We start from the raw sequence: 9,907 nt of genomic DNA on the forward strand, positions 1-9,907 counted from the left end.
GGGGGGTGTACTGGGCGGGGGGGTGTACTGGGCGGGGGGGTGTACTGGGCGGGGGGGTGTACTGGGCGGGGGGGTGTACTGGGCGGGGGGGTGTACTGGGCGGGGGGGTGTACTGGGCGGGGGGGTATACTGGGGGGGTGTACGGGGGGGGGTACTGGGGGGGGTGTACGGGGGGGTGTACGGGGGGGGTGTACGGGGGGGGTGTACGGGGGGGGTACTGGGGGGGTGTACCTGGGGGGGTGTACTGGGGGGGTGTACTGGGGGGGTGTACTGGGGGGGTGTACTGGGGGGGTGTACTGGGGGGGTGTACTGGGGGGGTGTACTGGGGGGGTGTACTGGGGGGGTGTACTGGGGGGGTGTACTGGGGGGGGGGTGTACTGGGGGGGGGTGTACTGGGGGGGGGGTGTACTGGGGGGGGTGTACTGTGGGGGGTGTACTGGGGGGGGGTGTACTGTGGGGGGTGTACTGGGGGGGGGGTGTACTGGGGGGGTGTACTGGGGGGGGTGTACTGGGGGGGGTGTACTGGGGGGGGGGGTGTACTGGGGGGGTGTACTGGGGGGGGTGTACTGGGGGGGGTGTACTGGGGGGGGTGTACTGGGGGGGGTGTACTGGGGGGGTGTACTGGGGGGGTTGTACTGGGGGGGTTGTACTGGGGGGGGTGTACTGGGGGGGGTGTACTGGGGGGGTGTACTGGGTGGGGTGTACTGGGGGTGGGGGTGTACTGGGGGGGGTTGTACTGGGGGGGTGGTGTACTGGGGGGGGTTATACTGGGGGGGTGGTGTACTGGGGGGGTGGAGTACTGGGTAGGGGGTGTACTGGGGGGGGTGTACTGGGGGGGGGTGTACTGGGGGGGTGTGTGTACTGGGGGGGGGGAGGTGTACTGGGGGGTGTACTGGGGGGGTGTACTGGGGGTGTGTACTGGGGGTGTGTGTACTGGGGGTGTGTGTACTGGGTGGGGTGTGTGTACTGGGGGGGGGTGTACTGGGGGGGGGTGTACTGGGGGGTGTGTACTGGGGGGGGTGTGTACTGGGGGGGGTGTGTACTGGGGGGGTGTACTGGGTGGGGTGTGTGTACTGGGGGTGTGTGTACTGGGGGGGGGTGTACTGGGGGGGGGGGTGTACTGGGGGGGGGGGTGTACTGGGGGGGGTGTGTACTGGGGGGGGGGTGTACTGGGGGGGTGTGTACTGGGGGGTGTGTGTACTGGGGGGGTGTACTGGGGGGGTGTGTGTACTGGGGGGGGGGTGTGTACTGGGGGGGTGTGTACTGGTGGGTGTGTACTGGGGGGGGTGTACTGGGGGGGGTGTACTGGGGGGGGGGGTGTACTGGGGTGGTGGACTGGGGGGGGTGTACTGGGGGGGGGTGTACTGGGGGGGGGTGTACTGGGGGGGGGGGTACTGGGGGGGGGGTACTGGGGGGGGGTACTGGGGGTGTGTGTACTGGGGGTGTGTACTGGGGGTGTGTACTGGGGGTGTGTGTGTACTGGGGGGGGTGTGTACTGGGGGGGTGTACTGGGGGGGTGTGTACTGGGGGGGGTGTACTGGGGGGGGTGTACTGGGGGGGTGTACTGGGGGGTGTGTGTACTGGGGGTGTGTACTGGGGGTGTGTACTGGGGGTGTGTGTGTACTGGGGGGGTGTGTACTGGGGGGGGTTGTACTGGGGGGTGTACTGGGGGGGTGAGTGTACTGGGGGGGTGTACTGGGGGGGTGTACTGGGGGGGTGTACTGGGGGGGGGTGTACTGGGGGGGGGGGTGTACTGGGGGGGTGTACTGGGGGGGGTGTGTACTGGGGGGAGGTGTGTACTGGGGGTGTACTGGGGGGGGTGTACGGGGGGGGTGTACGGGGGGGGGTTGTACTGGGGGGTGTACTGGGGGGGTGAGTGTACTGGGGGGGTGTACTGGGGGGGTGTACTGGGGGGGGGTGTACTGGGGGGGGGTTTACTGGGGGGGGGTGTACTGGGGGGGGGTTGTACTGGGGGGGGGTGTACTGGGGGGGGTGTGTACTGGGGGGGGGGGTGTACTGGGGGTGTACTGGGGGGGGGTGTACTGGGGGTGTGTGTACTGGGGGGGTGTGTACTGGGGGGGGTGTGTACTGGGGGGGGGTGTACTGGGGGGGGTGGGTGTACTGGGGGGGGGTGTACTGGGGGGGGGTGTGTGTACTGGGGTGGGTGTACTGGGGGGGGGATTGTACTGGGGGTTGTACTGGGGGGGGTGTACTGGGGGGGTGTACTGTGGGGGGGATGTACTGGGGGGGGTGTACTGGGGGGTGTACTGGGGGGTGTACTGGGGGGTGTACTGGGGGGGTGTACGGGGGGGGTGTACGGGGGGGTGTACTGGGGGGGGTGTACTGGGGGGGGTGTACTGGGGGGTACACTGGGGGGGGTATACTGGGGGTGTGTGTGTACTGGGGGGGTGTACTGGGGGGGGTGTACTGGGGGGGTGTACTGGGCGGGGGGGTGTACTGGGCGGGGGGGTGTACTGGGCGGGGGGGTGTACTGGGCGGGGGGGTGTACTGGGCGGGGGGGTATACTGGGGGGGTGTACGGGGGGGGGGGTACTGGGGGGGTGTACGGGGGGGTGTACGGGGGGGGTGTACGGGGGGGGTGTACGGGGGGGGTGTACGGGGGGGTGTACGGGGGGGGGGTACTGGGGGGGTGTACCTGGGGGGGTGTACTGGGGGGGTGTACTGGGGGGGTGTACTGGGGGGGTGTACTGGGGGGGGTGTACTGGGGGGGGGTGTACTGGGGGGGGTGTACTGGGGGGGGTGTACTGGGGGGGGGTGTACTGGGGGGGGGTGTACTGGGGGGGGTGTACTGGGGGGGGTGTACTGGGGGGGGTGTACTGGGGGGGGGTGTACTGGGGGGGGTGTACTGGGGGGGGTGTACTGGGGGGGTGTACTGGGGGGTGTACTGGGGGGGTGTACTGGGGGGGGTGTACTGGGGGGGGTGTACTGGGGGGGGGGGTGTACTGGGGGGGGGTGTACTGGGGGGGGGTGTACTGGGGGGGTGTACTGGGGGGGTGTACTGGGGGGGTGTACTGGGGGGGTGTACTGGGGGGGGTTGTACTGGGGGGGGTGTACTGGGGGGGTTGTACTGGGGGGTGGGGGTGTACTGGGGGGGGTTGTACTGGGGGTGGGGGTGTACTGGGGGGGGTTGTACTGGGGGGGTGGTGTACTGGGGGGGGTTGTACTGGGGGGGTGGTGTACTGGGGGGGTGGAGTACTGGGGAGGGGGTGTACTGGGGGGGTGTACTGGGGGGGTGTACTGGGGGGGGTGTACTGGGGGGGTGTGTGTACTGGGGGGGAGGTGTACTGGGGGGTGTACTGGGGGGGTGTACTGGGGGTGTGTGTACTGGGGGGTGTACTGGGTGGGGTGTGTGTACTGGGGGGGTGTGTACTGGGGGGGGGTGCACTGGGGGGCGGTGTACTGGGGGGTGTGTGTACTGGGGGGGTGTGCACTGGGGGGTGTACTGGGTGGGGTGTGTGTACTGGGGGGGTGTGTACTGGGGGGGTGTGTACTGGGCGGGGGTGTGTACTGGGGGGTGTGTGTACTGGGGGTGTGTGTACTGGGGGTGTGTGTACTGGGGGTGTGTGTACTGGGGGTGTGTGTACTGGGGGGGTGTGTACTGGGGGGGGTGTACTGGGGGGTGTGTACTGGGGGGGGGTGTACTGGGGGGTGTGTGTCCTGGGGGGTGTGTGTGTACTGGGGGGTGTGTGTGTACTGGGGGGTGTGTGTGTACTGGGGGGGTGTGTACTGGTGGGTGTGTACTGGGGGGGTGTACTGGGGGGGTGTACTGGGGGGGTGTACTGGGGGGGGGGGTGTACTGGGGGGGGGGGTGTACTGGGGGGGTGGACTGGGGGGGGGGGTGTACTGGGGGGGGGGTGTACTGGCAGGGTGTGTACTGGGGGGGGTGTACTGGGGGTGTGTGTGTACTGGGGGGGTGTGTACTGGGGGTGTGTGTACTGGGGGGTGTGTGTACTGGGGCGGGGGGTGTACTGGGGCGGGGGGTGTACTGGGGGGGTGTACTGGGGGGGGTGTACTGGGGGGGTGTACTGGGGGTGTGTACTGGGGGTGTGTACTGGGGGTGTGTACTGGGGGTGTGTACTGGGGGTGTGTACTGGGGGTGTGTACTGGGGGTGTGTACTGGGGGTGTGTACTGGGGGTGTGTACTGGGGGTGTGTACTGGGGGTGTGTACTGGGGGTGTGTACTGGGGGTGTGTACTGGGGGTGTGTACTGGGGGTGTGTACTGGGGTGTGTACTGGGGGTGTGTACTGGGGGTGTGTACTGGGGGTGTGTACTGGGGGTGTGTACTGGGGGTGTGTACTGGGGGGGTGTACTGGGGGGGGTGTACTGGGGGGGGTTGTACTGGGGGGTGTACTGGGGGTGTACTGGGGGCTGTGTGTACTGGGGGGGTGTGTACTGGGGGTGTGTGTACTGGGGGGTGTGTGTACTGGGGGGTGTGTGTACTGGGGGGTGTGTACTGGGGGGTGTGTACTGGGGGGTGTGTACTGGGGTTGTACTGGGGGGTGTGTGTCCTGGGGGGGTGTGTGTACTGGGGGGTGTGTGTGTACTGGGGGGTGTGTGTGTACTGGGGGGGTGTGTACTGGTGGGTGTGTACTGGGGGGGTGTACTGGGGGGGTGTACTGGGGGGGGGGTGTACTGGGGGGGGTGTACTGGGGGGGGGGTGTACTGGGGGGGGTGGACTGGGGGGGGGTGTACTGGGGGGGGGGTGTACTGGCAGGGTGTGTACTGGGGGGGGTGTACTGGGGGTGTGTGTGTACTGGGGGGGTGTGTACTGGGGGTGTGTGTACTGGGGGGTGTGTGTACTGGGGCGGGGGGTTGTACTGGGGCGGGGGGTTGTACTGGGGGGGGGTGTACTGGGGGGGTGTACTGGGGGGGGTGTACTGGGGGTGTGTACTGGGGGTGTGTACTGGGGGTGTGTACTGGGGGTGTGTACTGGGGGTGTGTACTGGGGGTGTGTACTGGGGTGTGTACTGGGGGTGTGTACTGGGGGTGTGTACTGGGGGTGTGTACTGGGGTGTGTACTGGGGGTGTGTACTGGGGGTGTGTACTGGGGGTGTGTACTGGGGGTGTGTACTGGGGGTGTACTGGGGGTGTGGGTGTACTGGGGGGGGGTGTACTGGGGGGGGTTGTACTGGGGGGTGTACTGGGGGGTGTACTGGGGGGTGTACTGGGGGGCTGTGTGTACTGGGGGGGTGAGTGTACTGGGGGGGTGTACTGGGGGGGGTGTACTGGGGGGGGGTGTACTGGGGGGGGGTGTACTGGGGGGGGGGGGTGTACTGGGGCGTGTGTGTATTGGGGGTGTACTGGGGGGGGTGTGTACTGGGGGGTGTGTACTGGGGGGGGGGGTTGTACTGGGGGGGGGGTGTACTGGGGGGGGTGTACTGGGGGGGGGGGTGTACTGGGGGTGTGTGTGTACTGGGGGGGGTGTGTACTGGGGGGTGTGTGTACTGGGGGGTGTGTGTACTGGGGTGTGTGTGTACTGGGGTGTGTGTACTGGGGGTGTGTGTACTGGGGTGTGTGTACTGGGGGTGTGTGTACTGGGGGTGTGTGTACTGGGGGGTGTGTGTACTGGGGGGTGTGTGTACTGGGGGGTGTACTGGGGGGTTGTGTCCTGGGGGGGGTGTCCTGGGGGGGTGTGTACTGGGGGGGGGGTGTTCTGGGGGTGTGTGTACTGGGGGGTCTGTGTACTGGGGGGGGGGGTCTGGGGACTGGGTGTGTGTACTGGGGGGGGTGTACTGGGGGGGGTGTGTACTGGGGGGGTGTACTGGGGGGGTATGTGTACTGGGGGGGGTGTGTACTGGGGGGGTGTGTACTGGGGGGGGTGTACTGGGGGGTGTACTGGGGGGGGGGGTGTACTGGGGGGTGTACTGGGGGGGTGTGTACTGGGGGGGGGTGTACTGGGGGGTGTACTGGGGGGGGTGTACTGGGGGGTGTACTGGGGGGGTGTGTACTGGGGGGGTGTACTGGGGGGTGTGTACTGGGGGTGTGTGTACTGGGGGTGTGTGTACTGGGGGGGGTGTACTGGGGGGGGGTGTGTGTACTGGGGGTGTGTGTGTACTGGGGGTGTGTGTGTACTGGGGGGTGCGTGTACTGGGGGTGTGTGTACTGGGGGTGTGTGTACTGGGGGGGTGTGTACTGGGGGGGGGGGTGTGCTGGGGGGTGTGTGTACTGGGGGGGGTTGTACTGGGGGGGTGTACTGGGGGGGGTGTACTGGGGGGGGGGTGTACTGGGGGTGTGTGTGTACTGGGGGTGTGTGTGTACTGGGGGGGGGTGTGTACTGGGGGGGGTGTACTGGGGTGTGTGTGTACTTGGGGTGTGTGTACTGGGGGGGTGTACTGGGGGGGGTGTACTGGGGGGGGTGTACTGGGGGGGTGTGTGTACTGGGGGGGGTGTGTACTGGGGGGTGTACTGGGGGTGTGTGTGTACTGGGGGGTGTACTGGGGTGTGTGTGTACTGGGGGGTGTGTACTGGGGGGGGTGTACTGGGGGGGGTGTACTGGGGGGGGTGTACTGGGGGTGTGTGTGTACTGGGGGGGGGTGTGTGTACTGGGGTGTGTGTGTACTGGGGGGTGTGTTTACTGGGGGGGGTGTTTACTGGGGGGGTGTTTACTGGGGGGGTGTACTGGGGGGGTGTACTGGGGGGGTGTACTGGGGGGGTGTACTGGGGGGGTGTACTGGGGGGTGTACTGGGGGGGTGTACTGGGGGGTGTACTGGGGGGGGTGTACTGGGGGGTGTACTGGGGGGTGTACTGGGGGGTGTACTGGGGGGTGTACTGGGGGTGTGTGTGTACTGGGGGTGTGTGTGTACTGGGGGTGTGTGTGTACTGGGGGGGTGTGTACTGGGGGGGTGTACTGGGGGGGGGGGTGTACTGGGGGGGGTGTACTGGGGGGGGGTGTACTGGGGGGGTGTGTACTGGGGGGGTGTGTACTGGGGGGGGTGTACTGGGGGGGGTGTACTGGGGGGTGTACTGGGGGGGGGTGTACTGGGGGGGGTGTACTGGGGGGGGGTGTACTGGGGGGGGTGTACTGGGGGGGGTGTACTGGAGGGTGTGTACTGGGGGGTGTACTGGGGGTGTGTGTACTGGGGGGTGTGTACTGGGGGTGTGTACTGGGGGGGTGTGTACTGGGGGGGTGTACTGGGGGGTGTACTGGGGGGGGGTGTACTGGGGGGTGTGTGTACTGGGGGGGTGTACTGGGGGGGGTGTACTGGGGGGTGTACTGGGGGGTGTACTGGGGGTGTACTGGGGGCTGTGTACTGGGGGCTGTGTACTGGAGGGGGGTGTGTACTGGGGGTGTGTGTACTGGGGGGTGTGTGTACTGGGGGTGTGTGTGTACTGGGGGGGTGTGTACTGGGGGGTGTACTGGGGGGGGGTGTACTGGGGGTGTGTGTACAGGGGGGTTTGTGTACTGGGGGGGGGTGTGTACTGGGGGGGGGGTGTACTGGGGGGTGTACTGGGGGGTGTACTGGGGGGTGTGTGTACTGGGGGGGGTGTACTGGGGGGGTGTACTGGGGGGGTGTGTACTGGGGGGGTGTGTGTACAGGGGGGTTTGTGTACTGGGGGGGGGTGTACTGGGGGGTGTACTGGGGGAGGGGGTGTGTACTGGGGGTGTGTGTACTGGGAGGGTGTGTACTGGGGGTGTGTGTGTACTGGGGGGGGTGTACTGGGGGGGGGTGTACTGGGGGGGTGTACTGGGGGGGGGGGTGTTCTGGGGGGGGGGTGTTCTGGGGGGGGGGGGTGTCCTGGGGGGGGGGGGGGTGTCCTGGGGGGGGGTGTACTGGGGGGGGGGTGTACTGGGGGGTGTACTGGGGGGTGTACTGGGGGTGTACTGGGGGGGTGTACTGGGGGTGTGTGTACTGGGGGGGGGTGTGTACTGGGGGTGTGTGTGTACTGGGGGTGTGTGTACTGGGGGTGTGTGTACTGGGGGGGGTGTACTGGGGGGGGGTGTGTACTGGGGGGGGGTGTACTGGGGGGGGTGTACTGGGGGGGGGGTGTACTGGGGGGGGTGTACTGGGGGTGTGTGTGTACTGGGGCGGTGTGTGTACTGGGGGGTGTGTACTGGGGGTGTGTGTGTACTGGGGTGTGTGTGTACTGGGGGTGTGTGTGTACTGGGGGTGTGTGTGTACTGGGGGTGTGTGTGTACTGGGGGTGTGTGTACTGGGGGTGTGTGTGTACTGGGGGTGTGTGTGTACTGGGGGTGTGTGTGTACTGGGGGGGGTGTACTGGGGGGGGTGTACTGGGGGGTGTGTGTACTGGGGGGGTGTGTGTACTGGGGGTGTGTGTGTACTGGGGGGGTGTGTGTACTGGGGGGTGTGTACTGGGGGGGGGTGTGTACTGGGGGGGGTGTTACTGGGGGGGGTGTACTGGGGGGGTGTACTGGGGGGTGTACTGGGGTGTGTGTACTGGGGGGGTGTGTGTACGGGGGGGGGTGTACTGGGGGGTGTGTGCTGGGGGGTGTGTACTGGGGGGGTGTACTGGGGGTGTGTGTACTGGGGGGTGTACTGGGGGTTGTACTGGGGGGTTGTACTGGGGGGGTGTGTACTGGGGGGTGTGTACTGGGGGGGGGGTGTACTGGGGGGGTGTGTACTGGGGGGGTGTGTACTGGGGGGGTGTACTGGGGGGGGGTGTACTGGGGGGGGTGTACTGGGGGGTGTACTGGGGGGGTGTACTGGGGGGGGTGTGTACTGGGGGGGTGTGTGTACTGGGGGGGTGTGTGTACTGGGGGGGGTGTACTGGGGGGGTGTGTACTGGGGGGGGGTGTACTGGGGGGTGTGTACTGGGGGGGGTGTACTGGGGGGGGTGTACTGGGGGGGTGTGAACTGGGGGGGTGTACTGGGGGGGTGTACTGGGGGGGTACTGGGGGGGGTGTACTGGGGGGGTGTGTGTACAGGGGGGGTGTGTACTGGGGGTGTGTGTACTGGGGGGGTGTGTGTACTGGGGGGGGGGTGTACTGGGGGGGGGGGGTGTACTGGGGGGGGGGGGGGTGTACTGGGGGGGGGTGTACTGGGGGGGGGTGTACTGGGGGGGTGTACTGGGGGGGGGTGTACTGGGGGGGGGTGTACTGGGTGGGGTGTACTGGGGGGGGGTGTACTGGGGGGGGGGGTGTACTGGGGGGGGTGTACTGGGGGGGGGTGTACTGGGGGGGGTGTGTACTGGGGGGGGTGTACTGGGGGGGGTGTACTGGGGGGGGTGTACTGGGGGGGGGGGTGTACTGGGGGGGGTGTGTACTGGGGGGGGTGTACTGGGGGGGGGGGTGTACTGGGGGGGGTGTGTACTGGGGGGTGTGTGTACTGGGGGGTGTGTACTGGGGGGTGTGTACTGGGGGGGTGTGTACTGGGGGGTGTGTACTGGGGGTGGGTGTATGGGGGGTGTGTGTACTGGGGGGGGTGTGTACTGGGGGGGGTGTGTACTGGGGGGGGTGTACTGGGGGGGGTGTACTGGGGGGGTGTGTACTGGGGGGGTGTGTGTACTGGGGGGTGTGTGTACTGGGGGGTGTGTGTACTGGGGGGGGTGTGTGTACTGGGGGGTGTGTGTACTGGGGGGGGGGTGTACTGGGGGGGGGTGTGTACTGGGGGGTGTGTGTACTGGGGGGTGTGTGTACTGGGGGTGTGTGTACTGGGGGGTGTGTGTACTGGGGTGTGTGTACTGGGGGGTGTGTACTGGGGGGTGTGTGTACTGGGGGTGGTGTGTACTGGGGGGTGTGTACTGGGGGGGTGTACTGGGGGTGTGGTGTACTGGGGGGGTGTGTACTGGGGGGGGTGTGTACTGGGGGGGGTGTACTGGGGGGGGGGGTGTACTGGGGGGGGGTGTACTGGGGGTGTGTGTACTGGGGGTGTGTGTACTGGGGTTGTGTGTACTGGGGGTGTGTGTACTGGGGGTGTGTGTACTGGG

The sequence above is a fragment of the Scyliorhinus torazame genome, chromosome 26, assembly GCF_047496885.1.
Source record: "Scyliorhinus torazame isolate Kashiwa2021f chromosome 26, sScyTor2.1, whole genome shotgun sequence".
NCBI classification, from domain to species: domain Eukaryota; kingdom Metazoa; phylum Chordata; class Chondrichthyes; order Carcharhiniformes; family Scyliorhinidae; genus Scyliorhinus; species Scyliorhinus torazame.